This window comes from Hemitrygon akajei, chromosome 1, assembly GCF_048418815.1.
Source record: "Hemitrygon akajei chromosome 1, sHemAka1.3, whole genome shotgun sequence".
In the NCBI taxonomy this organism is placed as follows: domain Eukaryota; kingdom Metazoa; phylum Chordata; class Chondrichthyes; order Myliobatiformes; family Dasyatidae; genus Hemitrygon; species Hemitrygon akajei.
In genome coordinates, this window is record NC_133124.1 from 42,752,651 (window position 1) to 42,763,704 (window position 11,054).

Below are 11,054 nucleotides of genomic sequence, written 5' to 3' on the forward strand. Positions count from 1 at the left end.
GTACAAGACAACAAACTGTGCAAATACAAATATAAATAAATAGCAATAAGTAACGAGAACATGAGATGAAGAGTCTTTGAAAGTGAGCCCATTGGTTGTGGAATAATTTCAATGATGGGGCAAGTGAAGTTGAGTCAAGTTATCCCCTTCTGTTCAAGAGCTTGGTGGTTGAGGAGTAGTAACTGTTCTTGAACCTGGTGGTGTCTGAGTGTTGAAAGTTTCCAGCTATTTTTATCAGTTAAAGTGAGGGAAAACTGTTCAACAGTTTTGATGACAGTAACTTGTATTTTGGAATTGTGTATCTTACGTTCCCTCCAAGAACCGATGAAATTAAAGAGGGTTTTTTATGTGGAAAGCAACTTGTCTTTTTCATTTAGAGTATTTCATTTGATTATAGGAAAATGAGCTTGTTCTTTGATCATTTTATATCATATTTATTTTGATTTACTTTTGTCATAAAAATGACCTCTTTATAGGATTTATATTATTTGGTGAAATATGGCTAATTTATTTTCCCACAGTTTTGTTGATTTACTATTGTCACTTGACTAATGTACTTAATTTCTTACTGAAGCACCAGCTTGTAAATGGGATTGCATTGTTAAAGCCAAATTCCAATTTTCCTACAACCAGCTGTAATTCACTTATGTTTGTTTTACCTTGCATTTGTTATATAAAACACCATCCTTTTTGAACCCCCATTGCAAACTGATTTCATCCCAAATAGACTGAAAATGTTGATATATAGTTTCTTTGGCTGTTTCTACTCTCAATTACAGCTGAGGTACCCGGTAAGAACATTAATAGTAATCTTCCACTTATGTGTTCTATTTCCAGATCAACTTCCCTTGTGATCTTTTTTTCGGTGGATTAGAGAGGATTAAGGTGGATGTACCTGCAGGAGGAGTGGTTTGACTGGACCTCCATTACTGGAGATGAATGGCTGTGCAGAATCTGTGGAGTAAAAGAAAACTTGGATGGACCTTCCAGATTACCCACATCTCTTCCATTTTCCGCACATCTGCCCTCATCACAATCCCCTGCTGTCATAACAGTTAGTGTGTATTGCCAAAGGTTTAACGGTTCAACAGGAGAAGTAAATACGAGTAAGGAAATTCTAAAGTTTTTAGTTCCTCACATATAGTGTACCAATTGTAACAACTGGAATTGTAATAGATCAACTGAAAAATAGTGAAATCTGAGAAATTGTGACTGAATAACATTAGCATTATATGAAAGGGAAGAGAGCTGAAGTACCGTTTCCTTAGGCCAAGGTGTGAAGGGAGTGTGAAAGCATTGTTAGATCACAGAGAAAGCTGCGGTTTCTATTGCTTATGGAATCAGAGTCAGATTTATTATCACTGACATGTGCCACAGAATTTGTTAGTTTAGCAACAGCAATTCAATGCAATACATGATAATATAGAAAGAAAATAAATAAATAGATAGATAGATAGATAAATAGATACTTTATTCATCCCCATGGGGAAATTCAACTTTTTTCCAATGTCCCATACACTTGTTGTAGCAAAACTAATTACATACAATACTTAACTCAGTAAAAAATATGATATGCATCTAAATCACTATCTCAAAAAGCATTAATAATAGCTTTTAAAAAGTTCTTAAGTCCTGGCGGTAGAATTGTAAAGCCTAATGGCATTGGGGAGTATTGACCTCTTCATCCTGTCTGAGGAGCATTGCATCGATAGTAACCTGTCGCTGAAACTGCTTCTCTGTCTCTGGATGGTGCTATGTAGAGGATGTTCAGAGTTATCCATAATTGACCGTAGCCTACTCAGCGCCCTTCGCTCAGCTACCGATGTTAAACTCTCCAGTACTTTGCCCACGACAGAGCCCGCCTTCCTTACCAGCTTATTAAGACGTGAGGCGTCCCTCTTCTTAATGCTTCCTCCCCAACACGCCACCACAAAGAAGAGGGCGCTCTCCACAACTGACCTATAGAACATCTTCAGCATCTCACTACAGACATTGAATGACGCCAACCTTCTTAGGAAGTACAGTCGACTCTGTGCCTTCCTGCACAAGGCACAATATATCAATTACAGAATGTGTGTGTGTGTGTGTATAAAATAGTGCAAAAAGAAATAATGTGTATTAAAAAAAGTGAGCTTGTGTTCGTGGGTTCAATATTCATTTAGGAATTGTATGGCAGAGGGGAAGATGCTGTTCCTGAACCTCTGATGTGCAACTTCAGGCTTCAGTACCTCCTTCCTGATGGTAACAATGAGAAGAGGGCATGCCCTGGGTTATGGAGTCTTTCATAATGGATGTCACCTTTCTGAGGCACCGCTCCTTGAAGATGTCTTGGGTACTATGGAGACTCGTACCCAAGATGGAGCTGACTAATTTTACAACTTTCTGTAGCCTTTTTCGGTCCTGTGCAGTGCCCCCTACACCTCCCCCAACCCCAATATCAGACAGTGATGCAACCTGTCAGAATGCTCTCCACAGTACATCTGTAGAAGTTTTTGAGCGTTTTAGTTGATAAACCAAATCTCTTCAAATTTCTAATGAAATATAGCCTCTGTCTTCCCTTCTTGATAGCTGCAAAAAATGTTGGGAAGAGGTTAGATCCTCAGCGATCAGGAATTTGAAATTGCTCACTCCCTCCACTTCCGATCCCTCTATGAGGATTGGTTCATGTTCCTTTATCTTACCCTTTCTGAAGTCCACAATCAGCTCTTTCATCTTACTGACATCGAGTACAAAGTTGTTGCTTTGACACCACTCATCCAGCTGTTATATCTCGCTCCTGAACGCCCTCTTATCTTCATATGATAAAGCATTTTCCCCTGATTGTAGGACCTCTCAGTCATATATTTTCAGGGGTCAGTTTAATTAAACTGTTCAGTGAAGAGCAAGTTGGCAGCTGTATGGCTGAGACAGATACAGTATATATGGCAATCAGGATAAAAAGACGAACCAATCAATTCCCCAAAAGATAATGACAAGTAAACCACTGAAACAGAGCTACAGGAGGGTGAACTGGTCTTTCACAGAAAATCATTTCTTATGGGATCTTTAAGTCAAGAGGGTATCCCTGTCTTGGCTATGCCAAAATTGCTGTAATCTAAACCTTCAAAAAGTCTCTTATCAACAGAATAAGGAATTCCAATTGCAATTCTGTTTTGTTGCCTTTCAGAGAAAGATCCTCACTCAGCACTTGACGTAACAGTTTTACTGACAACTTGTAAACACAGCGAGCAGAGCAGATTCTAGACCTACACTGGATATGATCAATATTCATCTGTACTATGTGTCCTATAATAAACAACAGCTTAGTCACCCATGTGCTTGACTTTAATAGAATGACATTTAGGGATGTCACAGAGCACATTTTGAGAGTGGAAGGGAAATAACCAGAAACCAGACTCCATCCAATGGTATTGCAAGAAAAATAATTAGAATCCTGCACTCTTAGGTTAAAAGGGAGATTGCTATATAATGCAGGTGGGATGGCTTCATCTTCCTGATGTATGAGGACCATGTCTGGGGTGGCAGGGAAAAGTTCAAAGTGGAAAAGTTTTGTTTCAACAAAGTTTGGGACAATTGGTCTTATTGGAAGGATAACGATTGTTGAAGGGAAAGTAGAGAACTAATTTTGCAAAGGCATGGTCAGGATGATAATGAGACCAAAAAATGTGCAGAATTAAAAAACTAAAAGAGCCAAACATTACTGAAGTATAGTTCATGAAGAAGAGCGACCACACAGAGGGCAACTGCAAGGCAATCTGAGCTGAGATTCAGATTCTCTAACCCCAGAACAAGCTGTCTTTGGCCTCCAGCTTCCATTGGTCCCATGGATTTGCAAACTCAGGCTCTGACATTCTGGCCTCAACTTTTGGACTTCCAACCGACCTCTGGGCTTCAATCTGGTCTACTGATCAACCTTTGGGTGTAGATTTGGACTTTTGTCCAAACTTTGGGCTTCGGTCTTCAGTATCGACTCCAGATTTGAATCTGGAGTGCATGGGTGTGGGCAAGGTAACTAAGGTGGCTGAACTGTAGTGACAAGTTATCTCTTGTGTCCTTGATCTAATTGCAATAACTGGAGAAGCATTATATTGAAATTTTGAAATCTAAAAACTCTGCTTTTGATGGGACATTCAATCAGTGGTTAACTTATCTATTTTTGGATTTCCTTCTGTAAATCTTTCTGTCTCTGTATAAATGATTCCTCTATTGAGATTCCCCTTAAAACCACCTAAGTTTAATTATCTGCTTGAAGACCTTCTTCCGGCTCTTTGTTTAATTCCAATATTTTCCCAAGCAAAATGTATCATTTGAGCCCTGGCCACAATGTTCAGAGTACACATAGGAATTACGCATGTCACCTTGCCTAATGATATCATAAAAGCAGTTCTGTGTAACCAACTAAGGTCATACTTGTGTTATTTGCATAAGCTGGAGTGTAAAATTTGCAAAAAGCAGGTGGAAGTAGAATAACAAACTCTGCCTCAGGAAAGCCTTCCTTCTTTAAGTCCTTCACCTATCGATATAATGAAAATTCAAATGTAAACCCTTTTGTCCATCATTAAAGCAAGTTAAGCACTGAATGATTATCAAAATGGTGTTAAGGAAGCTTTAAAAAAAAATAATATACCCTTCTGAGGCCCCTATAAGCTTTCACATTTCTAGACAACTCAATTTTATTCTTGGGAATGAGAAGCTGTTAGAGAATAGAAAGTTCAGAAGGCAACATCAGTGCAGCAAATATTATGGCTTGGTGATTCTGAAATAGCATACAGCATTTATCATGTATTTCTTTGTCTTATTGCTCTGAAGGAAGCTATTCAGCTAATCATGTCTCTCTACTCTTTCCACCTATTCCCACAAATCTACTTTCCTGACTAATTGACTTTTCTGCCAAGGGAATATGAGCCTCTCAGAATTCTGTACACCTCAATCCAAGGAAAATAACCTGGGCTTAGTCAATTTCTCCTGATAACTCCCCGATCCTGACTATATTCTCAGTGACCATAGCACCTTCTCCAGTGCCACCATAATCTTCTTGGTATCCAAATCGTTACCAAGCCTATGTAAGTTCTCCAGATATTCCTAACTAATATATTGTATGCTGTATTCTAGCTGGATCTACTTGTGAAATCCCATGCTCAGCTAAAATGCCAGGAATGCAATATGTGCAATTAAGTCCCTTACAATTCTATGTTTCTATTTAGAAGATCTGTTAACTCTGAGTCCCAGCATTTATCATGTATTTCTTTGTCTTATTGCTCTACATTATGCATTTCCACATACTTTAACAATGAATATCATTTGATGCTATTCTGGTCATTTAACTAGTCCTTTGATATTTTTATGCAATCTAGTACTTCAATATTAGCACTCTGCCAGTTTTGAAATTGACATCAAACTTCTTAAGCAGGGCTGAAAAATTAGGACTACTTCATTTACATACATTGTGGGAAGAAAAGGATTGAGCATTGAACCTTACAGGACTTTATAACACACAGCTCTCCTGCCACTGAAACATAGAAACATAGAAAACCTACAGCATAATACAGGCCCTTTGGCCCACAAAATTGTGTCGAACATGTCCCTACCTTAGAAATTACAAGGCTTACCTATAGACCTCTAATTTATTAAGCTCCATGTACCTATCCAAAAGTCTGTTAAAAGACCTTATCGTATCCACCTCCACCACCGTTGCTGGCAGTCCATTCCATGCACTCACCACTCTCTGAGTAAAAAAACTTACCATTGACATTACCTCTGTACCTACTCCCCAGTACCTTAAACCTGTGTCCTCTTGTGGCAACCACTTCAGCCCTGGGAAAAAGCCTCTGACTATCCACACGATCAATGCCTCTCATCATCTTATACACCTCTATCAGGTCACCTCTCATCCTCCTTCGCTCCAAGGATAAAAGGCCAAGTTCATTCAACCTATTCTCATAAGGCATGCTCCCCAATCCAGGCAACGTCTTTGTAAATCTCCTCTGCACCCTTTCTATGGCTTCCACATCCTTCCTGTAGTGAGGCAACCAGAACTGAGCACAGTACTCCAAGTGGGGTCTGACCAGGGTCCTATTTAGCTGCAACATTACCTCTCAGCTCCTAAATTCAATTCCACAATTGATGAAGGCCAATACACTGTACACCTTCTTAACCACAGAGTCAATCTGCGCAGCTGCTTTGAGCGTCCTATGGACTCAGACCCCAAGATCCCTCTGATCCTCCACACTGCCAAGAGTCTTACCATTAATACTATATTCTGCCATCATATTTGACCTACCAAAATGAACCACTTCACACTTATCTGGGTTGAACTCCATCTGCCACTTCTCAGACCAGTTTTGCATCTTATCAATGTCCCATTACCCTTTTATTTTCTCCCTCCAAAGCCAACTTAAAACAACTTTCCACTTTCCCTTGCCTTTCAGAGTCTTTTACATCACTAATCAACTTGCTATTTGGGTCTTATCCAAACACCTTGCTAAAATACATGTAGATGACTTCAAATGCACTGCCCTGTTTGTTATTGGTTCAGAAAATATAATCGGTGGATTGGTGTTTAATATGGGGACAAAGTCATGTTGATGATATTTTTTCCACTGAGGGTAGGTGGGACTACAACTAAGGGTCATGGGTTAAGGGTAAAAGGTGAAAAGATTAAGGAGAAAATAAGGGAAAACTTCTTCTCTCAGAGGGTTGAGAGTGTGGAACAAGCTGGTGAACGTGAGCTTGATTTCAACATTTGAGAGAAATTTGAGTAAGCACGTGGATGTGAAGTGAAGTGCTATGGCTCCCACTGCCCATCAATGGGTAGTAGGCAGTTTAAATGAATTGGCATGGACTAGATGGGCCAAAGGACCTGTTTCTGTGTTGTACTTCTCTATGACTTAATCACTCTATGAGGAAATGAGTGGGTTTAGACAAAGGTACCTTAGGAACACCACACACAAAAATGAAGGAAATATGCATGCTGTATTGTTTCAGAACAAAAGCACTGTAAATCAATTATTTTCTAATATCTTCAGAAATAAACCATGCTGAGCCATTATTGTTCCAAGAAGTTTCAGGATTTTTCAAGCAAGTTCTTCTTTATAAATCAAAGGCAGCTTCAGGTTACAAAACAGTTATTTACTTGGGAGGAACATAGCTGAGTTTTTTTATTTCTTGTGATCTACTGTGGACGTATCTGTGACAATTATTCTATCATTGCTCTTCTGGAGTTATCATTGATTTGTTTAATGAATCGCATAAATCTCAAACGAGAATTATTTTTCATTTTGAAATTCAATATGTCTGACAAACCATTCATGGACAGCGATGAAAGGCCTATTGATTCAGTATGCAGCATGTTGCTTTTGAAAAAAAAATCTTATTCTATATTAAATTTATCCTCATTTGGTGTGACCAGACTGAAAGCTTGCCACAAGCAAAGATGATAACAGTTGAACATTGTAAATAAATAATGCAGTATTAAACCAAATAATTTTCCTGAGTGACAATAATCTTTAAAAATTTGGAAACATAGAGGTAAATGATAATTTCCCTGCAACACACACAAAATGCTGGAGGAACTCAGCAGGTTAGGCAGTATCTTTGGTAAAGGAATAAGCAGGTGACATATCAGGCTGAGACCCCTTATCAGTCCTGGAACAGAAGGGCGAAGAAGCCAGAACAAGAAGGTGGGGTGAGAGAAATAATTCATTCAATCCCCCCAACTACTTTATTGCATCTCCAAGAATGATAACACATTCTATCTAGCCATCATGAGTGTAATCCCAGCATTTGTGTGATCAAGCATTTAAAGATCACATGGATGAACTACAACAATTGTTCATCCCAGTTTGGCAAAAGAATAAACCAGGGAAGGTAGTGCACCCATGGCTGACAAGGGAAATTAGGGATAGTATCAAGTCCAAAGAAGAAACATACAAATTAGCCAAAAAAAGCAGCACACCTGAGGACTGGGAGAAATTCAGAGTGCAGCAGAGGAGGACAAAGGACTTAATTAGGAAAGGGAAAAAAGATTATGAGAGAAAGCTGGCAGGGAACATAAAAACTGACTGTAAAAGCTTTTATAGATACGTGAAAAGAAAAAGATTGGGATCAGGGGTATGGAGAGAAACCAGGTACAGGGTTCTGAGTTGGATGATCAGCCATGATCATACTGAATGGCGGTGCAGGCTCGAAGGGCCGAATGGCCTACTTCTGCACCTATTTTCTATGTTTCTGTGATCCAAAATTATTTCACTTGTCAAACAAGGAATCAGGCAGAAATTATAGCATCCACAGGAAATTCCAGACAAGTTCTACATTTACTTTAGCGAGGTATTTGACAAGGTCCCACATGGGAAGTTGGTCAAGAAGTTTCAGTTGCTTGGCATTCAAGATGCGGTAGCAAACGCGATTAAATATTGGCTTTGTGGGAGCAGCCGGAGATTGGTAGTAGATAGTTGGCCCGCTGACTAGAGGGCTGTGACTAGTGGAGCGTGTGGAGATCGATGCTGGGTCCATTGTTGTTTGTCATCTATATCAATGATTAGGATCATAATGTGGTTAACAGGATTAGTAAATTTGAGGATGACATCAAGACTGGGGTCTGTAGTGGACAGCATGAAAGGCTGTAATGGCTTGCAGTGGGATCTAGACCAGTTGGAGAAATGGGCTGAAAAATAGCAGATGGAACTTAATGCAGACAAGTGCAAAGTGTTGGACCTCAATAGGACCAAAAAGGGTAGGTCTCACACAGTGAATGGTAGGGCACTGAAGAGTGTGGTAGAACAAAGGGATCCAGGAATACTGATCCATAATTCATTGTAAGTGTTGGAACGGGTAGGCTGGGCTGTAAGGAAAGCTTTTGGCCCATTGGCCTTTGTAAATCAAAGTACTGAGTACAGGAAATGGCATGTTATGTTGAAGATGCAGAACATATCGGTGAGGCTTAATTTGGAAGTATTGTGTGCAGTTTAGATCATCTAAGTACAGGAAAGATGTAAATAAGGTTGAAAGAGTACAGAGAAAACTTACAAGAATGTTGCTGGGATTGGAGGACCTAAGTTACTGTATATGGAAAGCTTGAATAATTTAATTTCAAGCAGGCTTTTTCCAGTGAGGTTGGGTGTGACTACAACTAGAGATCATGGTTAATGGTGAAATGTGAAAAGTTTATGGGGAGCATGAGAGAAAGATTCTTCAATTATAAGGCTGTGAGAGAATGGAAGAAGCTGCCAGTGCAAGTGGTGCATGCAAACTCAATTTCAACATTTAATTGAAGTTTGGATAGGTACATGGATTGTAGGGTTACGGGAGGGAGGGTGGTTATGGTTTGCAAGTAGGCAGTTTAAATGGTTCAACACAGACTAGATGGGTCAACGGGCTTGTTTCTGTGCTGTATTTTCCTATGACTCTATAGCTCTGTTATCGAAGATTGTTTAGATTATCTAATGATAAGTTATAATTTATATTTCTATTATTATACGCTGCTCCAGGAAAGAAGATATAGTTTTGAAGTGATACCTACTGTAACTAACATCATATCCTCCAAATGCATATTTTACAGTCAAAAAGTGAAAGAGCATTCTGTGACCTAGTTTCTATATCTCTAAAAAATTCAGGTGAATTTTATACTTGAAAAGTTTCCGCCATTGAGCACATCTACACAGAGATGTCACAGGAATGTAGAAGCAATCATCAGGGACCCCTACCACCCAGATCATGCTCTCCTCTCACTGTTGTCATCAGGAAGAAGTACAGGAGCCTCAGGAATCACACCACCTGGTTCAGGAACAATTATTACTCCTCAACCATCAGGCTCTTGAACTAAAGGGGATAACTTCATTCAACCTCACTTGCCCCATCACTGAAATGTTCCCATAACCTTTAGACTCATGTTCAAGGACTTGTCTCATGTTCTCTAAATTTTTTGCTTAGTTATTTATTATTATTATTATTATTATTATTATTATTATTATTATTATTATTATTATTATTATTATTATTATTTCCTTTTTTGTATCTGCACTCTTTGTTGACTTTTGCACACTGCCCAAGTCTTTCATTAATTCTATTACGGTTATTATTATTCTATTATGGATTTACTGAGTATGCCCACAAGAAAATCAATCTCAGGATTGTATATATACTTTGATAATAAATTTAATTTGAACTTTGAAGAAAATTCTCTTGTCAGTGTGAGTGATTTCAATATGGGGAAAATGAACATTTTATCTACTTTACTCCTGGTTGGAAGAGGTTGGTTGCAGAATAAGCTTACATTTTACATCCATGGCATAAGCTATTAGGAATTCCATAGGTTTAAAATCACTTCTCTATGGTAGCAGCTGATAGACGAAAGGAATTTATCACAACAATGTACTGATATACTATTTGGACATTCCATCAAACCATATTGGCAGCTCTTAAAGATTGTGCTTTCTGCTGACTTAAATAGAATGGAAAATCAGGAATGGTGCAAAATTAATGTGCTTAATGGTGAATGTTTATGGGTACATACATGAAGTGTATATAATCAGTTTTTTGTCTTTACCAAAGTTGAAACTATTATCCAATGAATTTTTCTCCATCAGCTAAGTTATAAAAAATGAAACATTTCCTGAATTACTAGTAACTAGAGGAAATAGTTTCTCATTAAATCTTCAGTGTAATAAAATAATCCCCTTTTTAATGTGCCAACTGTTTTTATTAGCTAACAGCTCCTTGTTGTACTTTGCTTAATTTAAGGTTACTTAGTTATTTTAAGTTATTATTTTATTACATAAAACTGCTTCATCTGCTTTTAAATGTCTTGGAAAGCAGTAAGTCAGCAGCAGGAGCTGGGGGTGTGGCCTCAGGATCTAGAGGCTTGTCCATCTCTGTTGGGCCCCTCCACTTGTGGCATAGTCATGGGACTGAGGCCTCAAGGTCCTTGCTGGTCACAAAAAGTTAATATGCTCTGAAGCTCACTGAGGTTGTCAAAATTTCAAACAAATTGAAAATGGACTCTTCCGTACTCTGCAACTTATTACAGAAGTCACTGACAACTGACCCAGTGGAAGCCC

General features: G+C 38.7%; 1 long non-coding RNA gene across 1 annotated transcript in view; it reads left to right on the forward strand.

The window, feature by feature from the left end:
• Positions 1–9,887, forward strand: part of LOC140730638 (uncharacterized) — a 44,581-nt gene extending 34,694 nt beyond the window's left edge. Inside the window, exons 2-3 of the long non-coding RNA XR_012099651.1 lie at positions 838–1,106; positions 9,557–9,887. This is a non-coding gene — a long non-coding RNA (uncharacterized lncRNA). The remainder of the gene's footprint in view (positions 1–837; positions 1,107–9,556) is intronic.
• The last annotated feature ends 1,167 nt before the right edge of the window (positions 9,888–11,054 follow it).